Source organism: Ovis canadensis, chromosome 11, assembly GCF_042477335.2.
Source record: "Ovis canadensis isolate MfBH-ARS-UI-01 breed Bighorn chromosome 11, ARS-UI_OviCan_v2, whole genome shotgun sequence".
NCBI classification, from domain to species: domain Eukaryota; kingdom Metazoa; phylum Chordata; class Mammalia; order Artiodactyla; family Bovidae; genus Ovis; species Ovis canadensis.
In genome coordinates this window covers 45,721,478-45,738,082 of record NC_091255.1, presented here as the reverse complement: position 1 = coordinate 45,738,082, position 16,605 = coordinate 45,721,478, and the positions used below count along the sequence as shown (strand labels likewise).

Below are 16,605 nucleotides of genomic sequence, written 5' to 3'. Positions count from 1 at the left end.
CCTCCTCAAGGGATACATAGCAATCTGATACATATCTTTGAGTTCTGCAGGAGCTATGGCCCCCAACCCAGGTGGAGGATGGAATGATGGTGTTGACCCTTCTGACTTCAATCAAGTAAAGCTTGAACTCTGTTGACCTTTGCCCCAACTCTATGCTGAATCTCCTCTGCTCAAGCCCCTTCATGAATACTCATATACCAGACAAACCCCTTCAAGAACACATGTACCCTTAGCTTAAAACTTCTCCAGTTTTGCTGATCAGAGAGACACTGTTTTGGGAAAGATCTCCTTGCTTGCTGTAAGTAATAAATCTTTCCTTCTTCCTCTCTTTGGCTTGATTGTGTCTAGTGGTTCCACACCCACCAAGAGTTTTCAGGTAACGTATTTTTCCATGTGTCAATTTATGGAATCCTTACCACTTTATGAAGTGGGCGCATGGCTTACTTTACTGTTGGGAAGTCAAGGCACAGAGTGCATCAAGAGCCAGGACCACCCAGCTGGTGAATGGTGGTGCTGGGCCTCCAACCTAATTGCCTTAATCATCACCCCACACTATCCCTTCTCATTTTGTGTCTGCCACCCTGCTTCTCCTACAGGAGACATGAGGAGACCAAGTTCATCTTATTTCTTAATGTCCCCTAGTCCCTAGAATATCAGAGAAGGCAATGGCACCCCACTCCAGTACTCTTGCTTGGAAAATCCCATGGATGGAGGAGCCTAGTAGGCTGCAGTCCATGGGGTCACTAAGAGTCGGACACGACTGAGCGACTTCACTTTCACTTTTCACTTTCATGCATTGGAGAGGGAAATGGCAACCCACTCCAGTGTTCTTGCCTGGAGAATCCCAGGGACGGGGGAACCTGGTGGGCTGCTATCTATGGGGTTGCACAGAGTTGGACACAACTGAAGCGACTTAGCAGTCCCTAGAATATAGACCCTGGCACCGTAGGCCTTGGATATTTGTTATTGGATGAAACAAATCCCCTGCTGTGTTCTTGTCTCAATGTTAGTGGTCCATTTGTGTTCCCTCCTTAACTCTTCACACCAGGGTCCCTTCAGATTTATTCCCTATTTACAACAGGAAATTGAGATCAGATGACTTGTCCAGGGTCACATGCTCCCAGGAGGCTCTTGATGCAATTAGCCCTTTTAATCTTGTTTCCAGATTCATCCCTGGGGCTGGGGGAGGGATGAACAGAGAACTTACTCTGTCAAGAAAGTAGAGAGAACTAGCTGGGAATACCAAAGCTCATGGTGGCTTCCTGCAAAGTGCCTTTGTGGAATAAATGTGGAAATTCCTAGTTCTCCCTACACTAACAATTTCAGGACACAAATCTATTTCTCTTTAAACTTTCTCCTCTCATCGTGCCAATGAGTCAGCAAGTTGGATGATCAGTCATGTGTCTAAAGATGGGGACAGAAGGAATGGGAAGTCCTACCTGCTGCCCCACCCTATCCCTGCCCCCAGCAGGTTGAGGCCTCTGCCCAGCGTTCGGGCTGCTGAACTTCCTCCCCCACTATGGGGTTCACCTTAGAACTCAGGCTAGTCCATCTGGCAGAGAATTTGTGGGGACAGGAGTCATCTGAGGTGACAGGGACAGGAGTCCCTGATGAACTCTGACTCAGGCAGCCAGGGAGGGAGCTTTCCAGCTGGTGCTCACAAAGAGGGTGTGATTCTTGCCGGAGGCTTCCGTGGTAGAGCTGGGGCGGTCAGAAGGCCAGGAATGTGGCCTCTGATTCTCCAGTCAGCTTGGTGGGCAGGAGGGCCACAGACCAGAGAGAGGAGCGGATCACCGCCGGGAGAGTTGTGTTTCAGACACCAGGCACCAACTGGTGCCGGGCACATAATCCCCACATCAATCCTGGCAGATGGGTTTTAGCATTTCCATCTTACAAACAAGAAACCAGAAGCACGTTAAGAAAGAGCTTGCCCAAGGACACTGTGTAGCAACCCCAATCATGGTCAGCCCCAGTGTTCAGGTCAGCATTTCTCTGTCTGCAGAAGGCACACAGCCCTTGGGGATCTGACAACTGATGCAAGTGGGCTCAGTGGAAGAAACCAGTGGGAGTGACCCCATTCAGGCATTGTAGGTGCTCAGTGTCTAAGGCATTGTGCTGGGGCTTAGGGATCAGGGCTGGACAGATTTCTTTCCAGGTGTCTCATTTCCTTCCTAGGCAACAATTACTGACATTGATGGAGCGCACTGTGTTCCAAAAGCCTCAGCTTTCTTCATTCTCACATCAAGCCTGTGATCTGTTAGTTCTCCCTTTTTACAGAGGAGAAAAGGGAGGCACAGAGTGGTATGTAATTTGTCCTATGTCAATAGAGCTAGGAAGAGGCAGAAACAGGACTTGAACCCAGGCAGTCAGCTGCCAGTCTCTATTCTTAATCAGAACATTACATGACTTGCATTAAAAGTCTCTTGAGTTTTGAATTGCTGTTTTATAGATTCTTCCCCCATCCTTGGAAGAATCTGGTGATAACATAGATCAAGGCTCAGATCTTCAGTAAGGTCACATCAGCAGCTGCCGGCTGACTCCTGCTCTCCAAATCACCACTACAATACAGTATTCCTGTGTTTGTGCTTTCATTCATTCAACAAATATCTGCATCCGGTACGGGGAGATATGACATTGAACAAGACAGAGACCCTGCCATCCAGGAGTTATAAGTTACAGAGAAGACCCAGACGAGCAAATAGTTCTTTCCAAAAGGGTGTCAGAGGGAATTCCTTGGCAGTCCAGTGGTTAGGACTCTGTGCTTCCACTGCAGGGGGCGTGGGTTTCACTCCTGGTCAGGGAACCAAGATTCCGCATGCCATGTGTATTATGTGGCCTGGCCAAAAAAAAAGGAGTGTCAGAGTGTCAGAGAACAACCGGCAGATCTGTTCTATTTGTGACTGTCAAGCCATTCTGTCTTGTCCTTCAGCAGGTAAGGCGACTGGAACCTGAGGTCCCTCCAGGAAAAAGAAGAGACTCATAATCCAGGGCTAGGATCCCCCAGAGATGCCCCATCCCGACCACTCTCCTTCCCTGGCCCACCCCAGTTCCTGCTGGCTGTCCCCTTCCCTCTCTTTTCTGCCTTCCCTGAACAGCCTGGAGATACCCTAGAACACTTCTCTACCCCTGCATCTTTCTGTAAGCAGATAGGTAGGGGGTCCTTGGAGAAAGAGAATCAGACCTGGCTTTCTTGACATCAGAGAGGTCATTTTTGGCCTTAGACCATTTTGTGATCTAAGCCTGGTCACAATGAATGCTCGTAAACAGGTCTCAGTCATTGAGATTAAGGGCAGAAACAAAGGAACAGCGATAACAAGAAATAATAGCTCAGAGATAAAAGAGATCTAATTCCTCCTTAAGGAATATACATAACAATCTGGTCCATGTCTTTGAGTTCTGCAGTAACTAAGGCCCCCACCCAGGTGAAGAATGATAACTACATCCTGAGTTCAAGAGGAGTGATGGTGCTGATCTTTTCTGACTTCAGTCAACTAAAGCTTGAACTCTGTCCACCTCTGCTGAATTCTATGCTGAATCTCTGCTCAAGCCCCTTCCAGAATGTGCATATACTGCCCAAGCCCCTTCAAGAATATGCACTTACCAGTAGCTTAAAAATTCACTGCTTTGGGAAAGGTCCCTAGTGTTCTCCTTACTGGTTGCAAGTAATTAACCCTTCTTTCTCATGCTCTTTGGTTTGGTTACGTCTGGCTTCTCACCAGCCAAGAGGCGAAATCAGCTTTTCAGGTAAAATTTACCCCACTTCCTTCCCCAGCCCCAGCCCCTTCTCCATACAACAGGCTCACCCTGACTGAGCTGTCCTCTTTCACTTAGCAGGAAGGACGGGGAGTAAGGTGGCAGGGGCCATGGGGCAGAGAAGAAAATAAGCAAGCACTCTTTCTCCTCTGTGGCAGACCCGCTGTAGTGGGGACAAAATAATCCCGCAGGGCCTCCTCTGGGCCAGGAAGTCCGAGCTGTCTGATTCAGATCCCACTTGCTGGGTATTTCCTCTCAATTCGCTTCTCAGACCCTCCTGTGTAACAGCTTCAGAAACTTGAAATGTGCCACTCCTGTCTCTTCGTTTTTGCAAGAGGTCACATTAAAGAGAACAAGTGATTTAGTCTCTGTCTGCCTCGTGTCCGTGGTTGGGTCTTGTATCCCTCTCCTCACACTGGGCTTCCCTGGTGATTGAAATGGTAAAGACTCTGCCTGCAATGCAGGAGTCACAGGATCAATCCCCGGGTTGGGAAGATCCCCTGGACAAGGAAATGGCAACTCACTCCAGTATTCATGCCTGGAGAATTCCATGGACAGAGGAGCCTGGTGAACTACACAGTCCATAGGGTCGTAAAGAGTCAGACACAGATGAGCAACTAACACACACACACCTCACACTGAGCCTTAGTTCAGATTTTCAAATGTGCTACAACAGGCCCTTGGCCCATGTTGTAGCCTCTTTCCACCCCAGCCATGGTCTTTCAGTGAGTTCAGAGCTCAGCTCATATGTCACTTCTAAAAGAAAATTTGTTATGCCCACGGTCCCTTGATGTCAGAATCTCCCATTCTACATCTCTACAGCACCCTGAGCTTGTCCTGGGTGATTAACACCTGATTCCCACCAGACTGTCAGCTCCACAAGGATAGGGCCATGGTGTGTTTGCTTCCACAGTATCCACAGAACCTAGTACAGGCCTAGATCTACAGCAGCTGGACAATAAATACTTGTTGCCTGAAGGGCTGCTGGAGTCTCCCTCTAATCTGCTGGTGTGACCTGAGGCCTGGAATAGACCAAAGCAAGCTGCCTCAGTTGTGTTGCAACCTGGCCAGCTGACTGTGAATTTGCTAATAAAGGACAGGGTTGGCAGCTCAGCCTGTTTTTACACCTTCCTCTGAGCAAACTGCCCCACCCTGAAATCTCCCAGTCCCTAAGGCAAGCCTGTGCTGATGGGAGTTGGAGGCCTTGAGGGCAAGTTGATAGGAACTTTTTTTCTGTTCCTTTTGCCTAAATCCAACCAAGAGATCCAACCAGTCCATCCTAAAGGAAATCAGTCCTGAATATTCACTTGAGGACTGATGCTGAAGCTGAAACTCCAGTACTTTGGCCACCTGATGTGAAGAACTGATTCATTTGAAAAGACCCTGATGCTTGAAAGATTGAAGGCAGGAGAAGGGGACAACAGAGGATGAGATGGTTGGATGGCATCACTGACTTAATGGGCATGAGTCTGAGTAAGCTCCGGGAGTTGTTGATGGACAGGGAAGCCTGGCGTGCTGCAAGTCCATAGGGTGGCAAAGAGTCAGAGATGACTGAGCGACTGAACTGAACTGAACTGCCTAAATCCAGGTGCACCCAAAATAAGAATTCCTCATATTTTCAGTGGCCTTTGGAGCTTTGAAACACTCTCTGGGAAATTTCTTGGTGGTCCAGGGTTTATGCCTTGCGTTTCCACTGCAGGGGGCATGGGTTTGATTCCTGGTTGGGAAACTAAGATCCCACGCAGTGTGACCAAAATATAAATAATTTTTTAATTTAAAAGAAAAACGACTCTCTGTAATTCACATTATTTTCCTGATGAGGAAAATGAGGCTGAGAGAGGTTAGGTGACAAGTCCAAGGTCATACAGTCAGTGGGGTGGATAAGGCAAAACTTGAACCCAGATCTTTTGAAGCCAACCAGTTGTCCTGAGGCGATTATACCAAGGGGGATGATGTGCTGCTGCTGCTGCTGCTGCTGCTGCTGCTGCTGCTAAGTCGCTTCAGTCGTGTCCAACTCTGTGCGACCCCACAGACGGCAGCCCACCGGGGTCTGCCGTCTCTGGGATTCTCCAGGCAAGAACACTGGAGTGGGTTGCCATTCCTTCTCCTGCTAACCAGCAAAGATTCCAAGATTCCCACCTTCGGGGCAGTTCACACTTTTTGTTGTTGCTCATTCATGCATTCATTCCTTTGATCAGGAGACACAAGGTTCTCCTTGCCTTCAAGAAGACCACAGTCCAGTGCTACCGTTTTGAATCTGTGGTCCATCGGTGATTGGCCTGAGTTTATTACATACACTTTCTGTGTGTTTATGTACCACGGTGCATTTTTAATGTAAATTTCCCAAAAGTTTCCTGACACCATCTGCTCTGCTCTCCCCTTCCTACAAAAGAGGTTAACACCTCCTGCAAAGAGGTACGTAATGTAAGGGCTTCCCTCATGGCTCAGGTGTTAAAGAATCCCTTGGCAATTCGGGAGACTTGGGTTCAATCCCTGGGTTGGGAAGATCCCTGGGGGAAAGGAACAGCTACTCCCTCCAGTATTCTGGCCTGGAGAATTCCAAGGACTGTATAGTCTGTGGAGTTGCCAAGAGTCAGACACTACTGAGCAACTTTCACTTTGTATAAATGGACAGCAGCCCATGTACTCAGCAGTCTGTCCTGCTTGTTTGGGTGACTAAGGTCCCATCACGTGACCATCTCTGGCCCAAGTGATAAACCTGGTATCTGGACCACATGACATCCTCGGCTCTGAGACCCTGGACAGCTCCGTTCAGCCACTTCTCCTAAAAGAGTAAACATATAGAAACACACATACACACCCAGTTCTTAAACCGCTCCTGACGTTAGGGAGATACTTTGGTTCCCTACCCCCCGACCACCGCTGGTATTAGTAACACACAGTGCTGCCCATGATGGCTACATTTCTTGAGGACTGTGTGAGTCGGACACTGCTATGCTTAAACACTTCTCTCTTTTCATCTCCACAACAGGCCCGTGAGTTTAGGAGCCTGCCCAGGGTCACGTGGCTGGGAAGAGGTGGAATTGAATTGTAAGAGGGCACCATGGGGACAGAGTGGGGGGCTGAGGGAAGCTGAATGTGGTCCAGATCCTTCAGCGATGGGGCGGTGGTCACAGCTCTTAGCTCCTCATGAGAACGGATTTCTGCTGAAATCATTCCTACCTTCATTCTTTCACTCTACAACTGCTTCTTGAGCATCTTCTCTGTGCTGAGGATGTGTTGGAGATTTGTAGCCAGCTTCCAAGATGGCCTCAGTGATGCTGGCTTCCTGGTGGCCACACCCAGGGATGGCTTGAGTGACCTGCGGCATTGGGCAGAACCAAAGGGACGTCTCTTCCGATATAGACTATAAGACTGTGGCTTCCCTCCTGGGAGCTCTCTCACTGTCTTGCTCTTCCTCTTTCTGTATCACTTGCTCTCGTGGCAGCAAGGTGCCAAGTCATGGGCAGTCCTATCACAGTCCGAGTCACAGGGCAAGGAACTGAAGCCTCTGGCCAGCAGCCAGTGCACACCTGAGGCCTGTCAGCAATCACACAAGTCAGTCTGAATGCAAACCCTCTGCCTTGGTCAGGCCTTGTGCTAAGTCGCTTCAGTTGTGTTCAACTCTCTGCGACTCTATGAACTGTGGCCCGCCAGGCTCCTCTGTCCATAGGATTTTCCAGGCAAGAATACTGGAGTGAGTTGCCATTTCCTTCTCCAGGGGATCTTCGCAACCCAGGGATAGAACCTGTGTCTCTTAGGCCTCCGGCATTGGCATGGGCAGGCAGGTTCTTTACCACTAGTGCTGTCTGGGAAGCCTTGAGGTGACTGCAATTTTGTGAGGATTCCTGGTTCCCAGAAACTGTGAGAGATAATAAACACTAGTTTTAAGCTGCTAAAAATTTAGGGTCATCTGTTACACAGCCATAGAGAACTAAACCAGAGCTATATCTGTACATGTGTTTCTTAACATTCTGTAGAAAGGAGACAGACAGTGGAAGGAAGAAAAGGATGGAGGGAGGGAGGGAGAAAAAAGGGAAGGAGGGAGAAAAGGAAGCTGTATGTTAGATAAGCAGCAGTGCTATGGAGTGGAGAAGGAAATGGCAGCCCACTCCAGTATCCTTGCCTGGAAAATCCCATGGACAGAGGATCCTGGCGCGCTACAGTCCATGGGGTTGCAGAGTCGGACACAACTGAGTGACTAAGCACAGCACAGTGCTATGGAGAAAAATAAAGCAAAAAAATGGGGTGGGAGTGAGGGAGGTTCGTTTTTAAAATTTTTTTAATTTTATTTTTTTTGCCCCATTGTGTGGCATGCAAAAATTCCCCAACCAAAGGTACCAGGGCCTGTAGCGGAAGAGTGGAATCCTAACCGTTGTACTGCCAGGAAAGTCCAGGACTTTCCATTTAGTTTATTTATTTATTACTTAATTATTTTTTAAAAATTTATTTTTGGCTGCATGTGGGCTTTCTCTTGTGTGGTGAGTAGGCTCTAGAACTCAAGCTCAGCAGTTGTGGCACATGGGATTAGTTGGAAACTTGGAACTAAATTGCATATGGAATCTTCCTGGACCAGGGATTGAACTGGTGTCCCCTGCCTTGGCAGGTAGATTCTCAACCACTGCACCACCAGGGAAATCCAAGGACGTTCCTTTCAAATAGGGCGACCAGAGAAGGTCTAAGTGCGAGTTCAGTTCAGTTCAGTTCAGTCGCTCAGTCGTGTCTGACTCTTTGCGACCCCATGAATCACAGCACGCCAGGCCTCCCTGTCCGTCACCAACTCCCGGAGTTCACTCAGACTCACGTCCATCGAGTCAGTGATGCCATCCACCCATCTCATCCTCTGTCGTCCTCTTCTCCTCCTGCCCCCAATCCCTCCCAGCATCAGAGTCTTTTCCAATGAGTCAACTCTTTGCATGAGGTGGCCAAAGTACTGGAGTTTCAGCTTTAGCATCATTCCTTCCAAAGAAATCCCAGGGCTGATCTCCTTCAGAATGGACTGGTTGGATCTCCTTGCAGTCCAAGGGACTCTCAAGAGTCTTCTCCAACACCACAGTTCAAAAGCATCAATTCTTCAGCACTCAGCTTTCTTCACAGTCCAACTCTCACATCCATACATGACCACTGGAAAAATCATAGCCTTGACTAGACGGACCTTTGTTGGCAAAGTAATGTCTCTGCTTTTGAACATGCTATCTAGGTTGGTCATAACTTTCCTTCCAAGGAGTAAGCGTCTTTTAATTTCATGGCTGCAGTCACCATCTGCAGTGATTTTGGAGCCCCCCAAAATAAAGTGGGTGGAGGTCTTCCTGGGCTGTGAATGCCAGCCCGGCACACTCTTTTCTAGAGCTCAGACTTCCTGATGTAGTCCCGTCTAAGACTCCCTTAGAGTCAGACGGTGCGCAGAGTGCGGGCGGCTGCAATGGTGCTCAGAGCGCAGCCAAGAGGAGCTACCCCGCGTCCGAGACCAGGGGCGGTGGCGAGGAGGAGCGACCCCACATCCAAGGAGCGGTGGCTGCGCGAGCGCCGGAGGGCCTAGGGAAGCTGTTCCATGTTCAAGGTCGAGAGGGGCGGCGGTGAGGAGATAACCCCTCGTCCAAGGTAAGAGAAACTCAAGTAAGACGGTGGGTGTTGCAAGAGGGCAGACACACTGAAACCATAATCACAGAAAACTGGTCAATCTAAGTGCGAAGGGGCAGTTAAACAAAGACCCACGGGAGTGAGACCTAGGAAAACGTGAGGGGAAGAGCATCAGGCAGAGGCAACGGCAAGGGTAAAGGCCCTGAGGTGGGCTCATGTCCGGATGTGGACCTACCAGAGTTCAGGCTCTGTTTTTCACCCCTAGCTTGATTGTCCTCACCAGGCCTGGCTTTGGCCACTCATCATGCAGCCTCCAGGAGCAGGGAGGCAGTGTGCATAGCTGCTACCGTTGTTTCTCTAAAAGGCCTGGGCCCTAGACCTTGGCTTTGTGGCTGTACACCTGGAAATGGGTCTCAGGCTCTCGGGAGGTAGAAGCAGCTGAAAGGCCCATATTTTCCCAGCCTCCTAGGCTGGTGGTCTGGGACAAGCTCGAGTGAAACTTCAGGGTGAGAGAAATGATGGAAGAGATACAATTTGGATGCAGAAAGATTCAAATTTCAAAGGTCCTCCAATAATTAATGGGGGTTAACATGTAGAATAATCTTACTCCAGCCTCATTGCTTAGTTGTAGGCTGTTCTATGCAGTGTCTGTCTTTGGAGCAAGCAAAGTGCAAAGTGTGCTATTGGAAGAGTGAAAGTGAAAGTTGCTCAGTGTCTGACTCTGCGATCCCATGGAATTCCAGTCCATGGAATTCTCTAGGTCAGAATATTGGAGTGGGTAGCTGTTTGCTTCTCCAGGGGATCTTCCTAACCCAGGGATCCAACCCAGGTCTCCTGCATTGCAGGCAGATTCTTTACCAGCTGAGCCACCAGGGAAGCCCGTGATTGGAGGCATCACAGCACAAAGTGCCAAAATAAGAACCCACACTGCCCATTTGGCCAGCACAGCCTCCCTGCCTCTTAGTGACAGAAATGTTGCTTGTAAGTGACCCATAGCCTGTGGACTCCTTCCTTTTGTCCCTTCCTCCCTCTCACCTGAAGGATGTCTGCCTTATCCCACAGTGCATCCTCATGGTCCCTCCGGGCTCCCCTCTGGCAGGCCCAAGGCCATAGCAACTGCATTTTCCAGATCACAATGGACAGACAGTGCAGCAAGCCTGAAGGTATACTTAGAGGACAAAGGGACAGACCACTGAAGAAGGGACTTTCTGGGAAAATAAAGGGCCCAAAGTAGCAAATACTCCTGCCCCCGAGAGACCCACTCATCTTGGAGGGCAGATGTGCCATCCCTTTACTCATCAGTGAGTCCTTTCAACAAACTTTTCTTGAACCCCTACTATACAGCAGGACTGGCCTGGGTGCTAGAAACAATCTGAGCAAGACAGACTTCCTGCCCTGGGAGCGTTACTGCCAGCAAGGGAGAGAAACAGACCAGGGAGGGACTCTCATCTGAGTCCAAGGGGAGGACCTAGGAGGAGCGCGTACGTGTGGTGATATCAGGGGAAAGTGCCATGGGAAGTGACCTCTAAGCCGAGATCTGCAGTATGAGTAGGAACTAGAGGAAGAGAAGAACTAGGCAGGGAAAGAGCTAGTGCCAAACTCCTGAGGTGGGAGAGATGGTAGAAAGGGCAGAGAGTGTTGAGTTTCATCCCTAAGGCCCAAGGGGCATTTTATTTTTTTGTTTGTTTACATTTGCATTTTAGAAACATCTCTTTTGCTACTGTTACTGACTGCTCCCCACCCACCACCTGCCCCCTCCTGGCCCTGTGGCTGGGCATGAGCTGAGGCAGGAGCCTCCGGGGAGACCTCAGCCCAGGCTGACCCAGTCCCCATGGTGTTGGGGGTGTAATGACAGGCTCTCCTCTTCTCTGCACCCCACCCACCCAGCAGACCAAGGGGTGAGTTCTGAGGGCCGCTATATTGGGCTCTGGTGGGTAAGGGTTCCATCCCTCTTCCGCCCACATAGGCCGGGTTCCCCCCTGGGATTGAGGGGTCATTTATATCTCCAGGGTGGCAGGGCCTCCTCCCCAGAGCCACGGGCGCCCGAGATAACAGGGCAGCCTAGGCGCTGTTTATGAAAAGGCAGTCTAGTGGCAGTGGGCAGGGCCTGAGGGAATGGTGACTGCTGCCACAGATAGCAATTGGGGCGGGGAAGGTTGTCTAAATTACAGCTCCCAGAATAGAGGGACCCGGAGGGAGTGGTGGGGCATCCTACCAAGAAAGCACTGGCTGCCTGCCAGGCACGTCCGGGCTCCGGGCCCTGCTGCAGGCAGAGGCGGGGTGACCACACGCCAGCCAGGCCCTGGGGGATGCCATTCATCCCTGGCCAAGGCAGTGGGCAGCTCTGAGGTGGGCTGGGCAGTGGCAGGGAGGCTTCTGGGGCTTGGGAGAGAATCAGCCCGGTGTGACCTTCTGCAAGGGTTGAGAGCGTGAGAGGAGGGAAGACCCAGGAATGGGGTGGCGGTACTGACATCTTGCTCGCCCCTGGAGGAGACTCCGTCACACATCTCTCTGGATATTTCACATAAGAAGTGTGAGATACTGTAAACATAACAAGAATGACAGGCATAAAAATAACAGCTACGTGTCAGGCATGGCTCTAAGCAATGCCATACATCACTTTAATTCACCCTCATAGTTTAAGTGATGTGGGTATTATCACCCCCATTTTACAGCTGAGGAAGCCGAGGCCCACAGAGGTCGAGTAGGTGCTAAGTGAAGCCAGTGAGTGGGAAACCTTATTTGACTCCGAAGCCTGGGCTCAGTCAGGAATCTGGTTGGAACCTTTACCCACTGGGTTTGGGTTTTTTCTTCTTTTGTGTGGATCACAGCTTCCTGCTTTGTCTCAGCCTCCCAGAACTGTCGTAGGAATCACGTGCGGACAGCATGCCGGGCTGGAAAGATCTTCAAGTCTGAAAACCTGGCCACACTGCATGGCTCACCCAACTCTAGGCCTCTCTGTTCTCATCTGCAAAATGGGGATTTCCTAGGGCCTCTGATAATCAGATGAGAATATATATGTGGAAAAGTATTCAGAGCTTTGAAGGCAGGTTATAAAGAGAATGCCACATTTCAAATGATTATTATTGGGAAGTTGAATTGTCATAAAGGCAACAATTCCAGTTCACCAGGGGAGCTCACCCACGCACACCATCCCCAAGGAGCATCCTTCTTTTTTTCTTTAAAAAATTATTTACTAATGGCTGCACACAGGCTTTCTCTAGTTGCAACTAGCAGGGGCTATTCTCTAGTTGTGGTATGTGGGCTTATCATTACGCTAGCTTCCCTTATTATAGCATGGGCTCCAGAGCACTGGGCTTCAGTAGCTGCTGCTTGAGGGTGGATTCTTAACCACTGGACCACCAGGGAAGTCCAAGAGTCCCTCTTTAAAATATGGACTGCCCCTTGGTTTATCCTCAGTAGCGATTTAGTTTCCCTGTAAGTGGTGGCTTAAAGCAAGGCACACTCACATTCATTTTCCATGAGGATTTGCTGCTCTGAAACTGCATCTCTTCAACTGCTTCTCCTCCAGTGCTGATTTCCAGCTGAGATTGGGGGTCCCTTCCCACCCCCAAGTTCTTAGCGCCAGCTGTGTTTGGGGCTGGGATCTCCATACGGAGACCCAGGCTTAGCCCTGGGTGACCCTTGTACCTGGGCCGCTGTTGGCTTTCTGAGCCTTCTACCCTGCCCTCCCAGGTGTGTTACTTAATGTCGTGCAAGATCCTCCAGTCCAGCCCCAGAGGGAAGTGGGGCAACAAGCCCCAGAGGCTGGAACTTGCTGATTCATCCGGGAGTCAAGGGCAGGTGAAGGAGGAATAAGAGGGGATACCTGGCCACCAGCCTCACCGAGCTCCCTGCACACATGACTGCCTGCTCTCCCTTGGTCTCTGGCTCAGGGTCTTTGGTGACTTAGCTTTCCCCCTGCTTCTCCCAAGCCCAGTGGTGGTCTTTCCCAAGACCAGGTCTTCCTCCTCCCCCCAGGATCCTCGTCATTCACTGTGAGGATCTGGTTCAACTGGGCACCTGCACCTTCTGCTGAGATTTACGACGCACTCTCAATGACTGCTCCTGGTGAAACTGCCCCAGGACCTATTAATGTGAGCAGCCCTCTCCATCCTAGGGAGGATTCTATGGAGAATCCTTAAGAGGAAACCATTCACCATCATTCACCCACTCATCCATTCAACGAATGCTTATTGCCTACCTACTGTGTCTATGGTGCTATTCTGGTCACCAGGGACACAAAATATTTTGCCCTCATGGAGCTCACCTCTAATGGGAGAGGCAACTGATACGTAAATATACAGAATGCTGGCCAGCTAGATATGCCATGGAGAACATAAAGCAGGAAAGGGTATTGAGAGTGGGGGGAAGGGTGATATTTAGTCAAAGACAGCTGGAAGAAACCCAGCTGGTAAGATGTGGGGCAGGATGAGGGATCCAGCTGTGCAGATGTTTGGGGACAAGCCTTCAGGTGGAGGGAACAAGCAGCAGGAGGCCAGGGCTTGTGAGAGAGTCCAGTGAGCCAGTGCGGGGGTGGCGGGGAGGGAACTGGAAGAATAGAGTTATTATTTAAGGAGAAGCAGGTTTGAAAGATGGACATTTTGGCTGTAAAGCCCTAAACTCCAACCCAAGTCCCTCAAGCCAATTAGTTTAAATCAGCTGGGGTTAAGGGTTCACGTCCTGATTTGCCGCTTCCTCCACTCTGACCCTGTCTGCTGGGAAAGTGATCCAGCTCCCCTGTCTGGCAGAGTATCCTGCTGTCTCTCCCACCTCTCCACCCCACGCCTCCTCCAGCTCCCTTGAATCCAGAGGAGATGACTTACCTGCCTGCTCACCTCCCTTAACCCCCGACCCGGCACATACCCGCTTAATGTCATCACTTCTATTTATGTCTTTTCTCTCCAGCTACATTGAAAACAATGGGAGGGCAGGAACTAGTTTTAAACGGCTTGGAATTTATTGCGCTGGACTTAACAGAGACGTCTCTATAAAAACACCTGAATTGATCAAGATGTAGATGCTCAAAGGAGGCTATCTCTCATCTTGGGGACAATGGGGCTCCAAGCAGCCTTCTCTCTAAACTGCCTTCATGGGTCTGAGGGATGTGAGGAAGCCTGGTGGGGTTTACCAGACACCAGGGGTTTCCAGGGTTCTCCCACCTTGGATCTGAACATCTGAACACCAAGTTCTTGTCACCTCTAGGTGTCACCTAAGATGAGACTGTGGTCTCTCAATCCCTGGGTTCCAAGAAGGTGCTGTAGGGGTTGCAATAAGGCAGAGGAAGCTCGCTAAACACCCCCTACCCACCCCACTTCACCAGGAGGAGAAGCTCTGCTTTTCTTTACATATATGCTTCCAGGTATGATTTCCTTTTGAAAAAAGATTTGCTACTAATCACACACACACACTCAGAGTCTGTAAAACACTGGTGTAGCTGAAAGTGTTGGAAACTCTGGTTCTAGATCTTATATGAAGCTGACCAGATTTGGCCACAGTCTCCTTATTTCGAAATGCTAACATATGGAAATACCTTTCCAACCACAGGATGATAAATGTCAAATTCTTCAAATCAATGTTCTCCACCTCTAATGACTGTGACCCAAGGAACAGACACTCTGAGATTCTGACTCAGGTGATCTATAGAGCATGTCTTGACAAATATGGCTTTAAAAAATTCCTAAATGGGTAGGAGAGATAATTAGGATTAACATATACATACTACTATATATAAAATGGGGCTTCCCTGTTGGCTCAGTGGTGAAGAATCTGCCTGCAATGCAGGAGACACGGGTTCGACCCCTGATCCAGGAAGATCTCACATGCCACAGAGCAACTAAGCTTGTGGGCCAAGATTATTGAACCTGTGCTCTAGAGCCCAGGACCCACAAACTGCTGTGGCCCTCGATTCCTAGAGTCTGTGCTCCACAACAAAAGTCACCACAGTGAGAAGCCTGTGCACAACTGGAGAGTAGGTCCCATTCCCCGAAACTAGAAAAAAGCCTTTGTAGCAATGAAGACCCAGCATAACCAAAATAAATACAAAGTTTAAAGATATACCTTTATACTAAAAAAAAAAAAGTATTTAGTTTTGTGTGCAGGGTCTTTATTTCCGTGTGGGCTTTTCTCTAGTTGTGGTGAGGGGGGCTATTCTCTAGTTGCGGTGTGTGGGCTTCTGATTGTGGTGGCTTCTCTTGTTGTGAAGTACAGGCTTTAGGGCGTGTGGGCTTCAATAGTTGCGGCACATGAGCTCAGGAGTTAGATCCCAGGCTCTAGAGCCTGGTGTATGGCCTTAGTTGCTCCAGGGCCCGTGGGACCTCCATCAGGGATCAAACCCCCGTCTCCTGAATTGACAGGTGGATTCTTCTGAGCCCCTAAGGAAGCCTCCCTTTATACTTCTTTATAGGCTTTTATCGAGTGCTACTATGTGTACTGGTTCTAGGGAGATAAGTATAATTATGATGTGGAAAAAAGGAAGAAAAGTTAACTCTTTACATCAGAGAAAGTATGTAAATTAGAATCATGAAATATTAGTGCTGGAAAATTTCTTAGGGGTTTATATAATCCTTCTTATACAGGTGGGAAAACTGAGGTTCATGATGGAGAAGGAGCTTACCCAAAGTACCACCAGTTAGAACGCTTAAGTGGTCTTTAATCAGATTTATTAATGAGAAAATAGGAATGGTCCTTAGCCTCCCACCCTGATAGAGTGAAACCAGGAAAGGTGGAGACAAGAGGGGGAAAGTGGAGTCATCCTGTAAAAGGAAGCCAGGGAACATAAAGCAAGGTCCAGGACCTAGGTCCTCCTTCCCTCTCAGCTTAGATCCTTGAAGTCTGCCATCCCCTCACCAGGGGATGCAGGCAGGAAAAGAGGGAGATTGGCCTGTTTGATTCTGAGCCCTGCTAAGGAGGGTTTTCCAGAACTTCACTCCCGAGACTGACAATGGAGGGATAGGAATTCTCTCTTTTCTGTTAGTTGTATCTCGCAATGCGTTTTTGGCCAAGTGGCTTCGCTCCTCAGTTTTACCATCTGTTAAAGGGAGTTATGGTCCCCGCCAAGTCGCAGACGCAGATGGCAAGAGAATCAAAAGAGACCAGAGGCAAGGTTATTTGTACCCGGCTTTTCCTGAAAACAGATTCCGCCCCCTCCCCCAGGACCTGTCCCAAAGAGGCGTCTGGAAATTCAACAGAGCCAGCCAGTCTGGGAGTTAAACAATCGGCAGCCGACGCGGGGATCTGCAGAGACAGAACAGCTATTCAGACGGCGGGGGC

At 49.5% G+C, this 16,605-nt stretch overlaps 1 long non-coding RNA gene across 1 annotated transcript; it reads right to left on the bottom strand.

Moving 5' to 3' along the window:
- Positions 1-1,135: 1,135 nt before the first annotated feature.
- Positions 1,136-7,159, bottom strand: LOC138415080 (uncharacterized). Its single transcript, XR_011247090.1, has 2 exons — positions 6,937-7,159; positions 1,136-2,836 (listed from the first exon to the last, which is right to left on the bottom strand). It is a non-coding gene; the product is annotated as an uncharacterized lncRNA (long non-coding RNA).
- Positions 7,160-16,605: the final 9,446 nt, after the last annotated feature.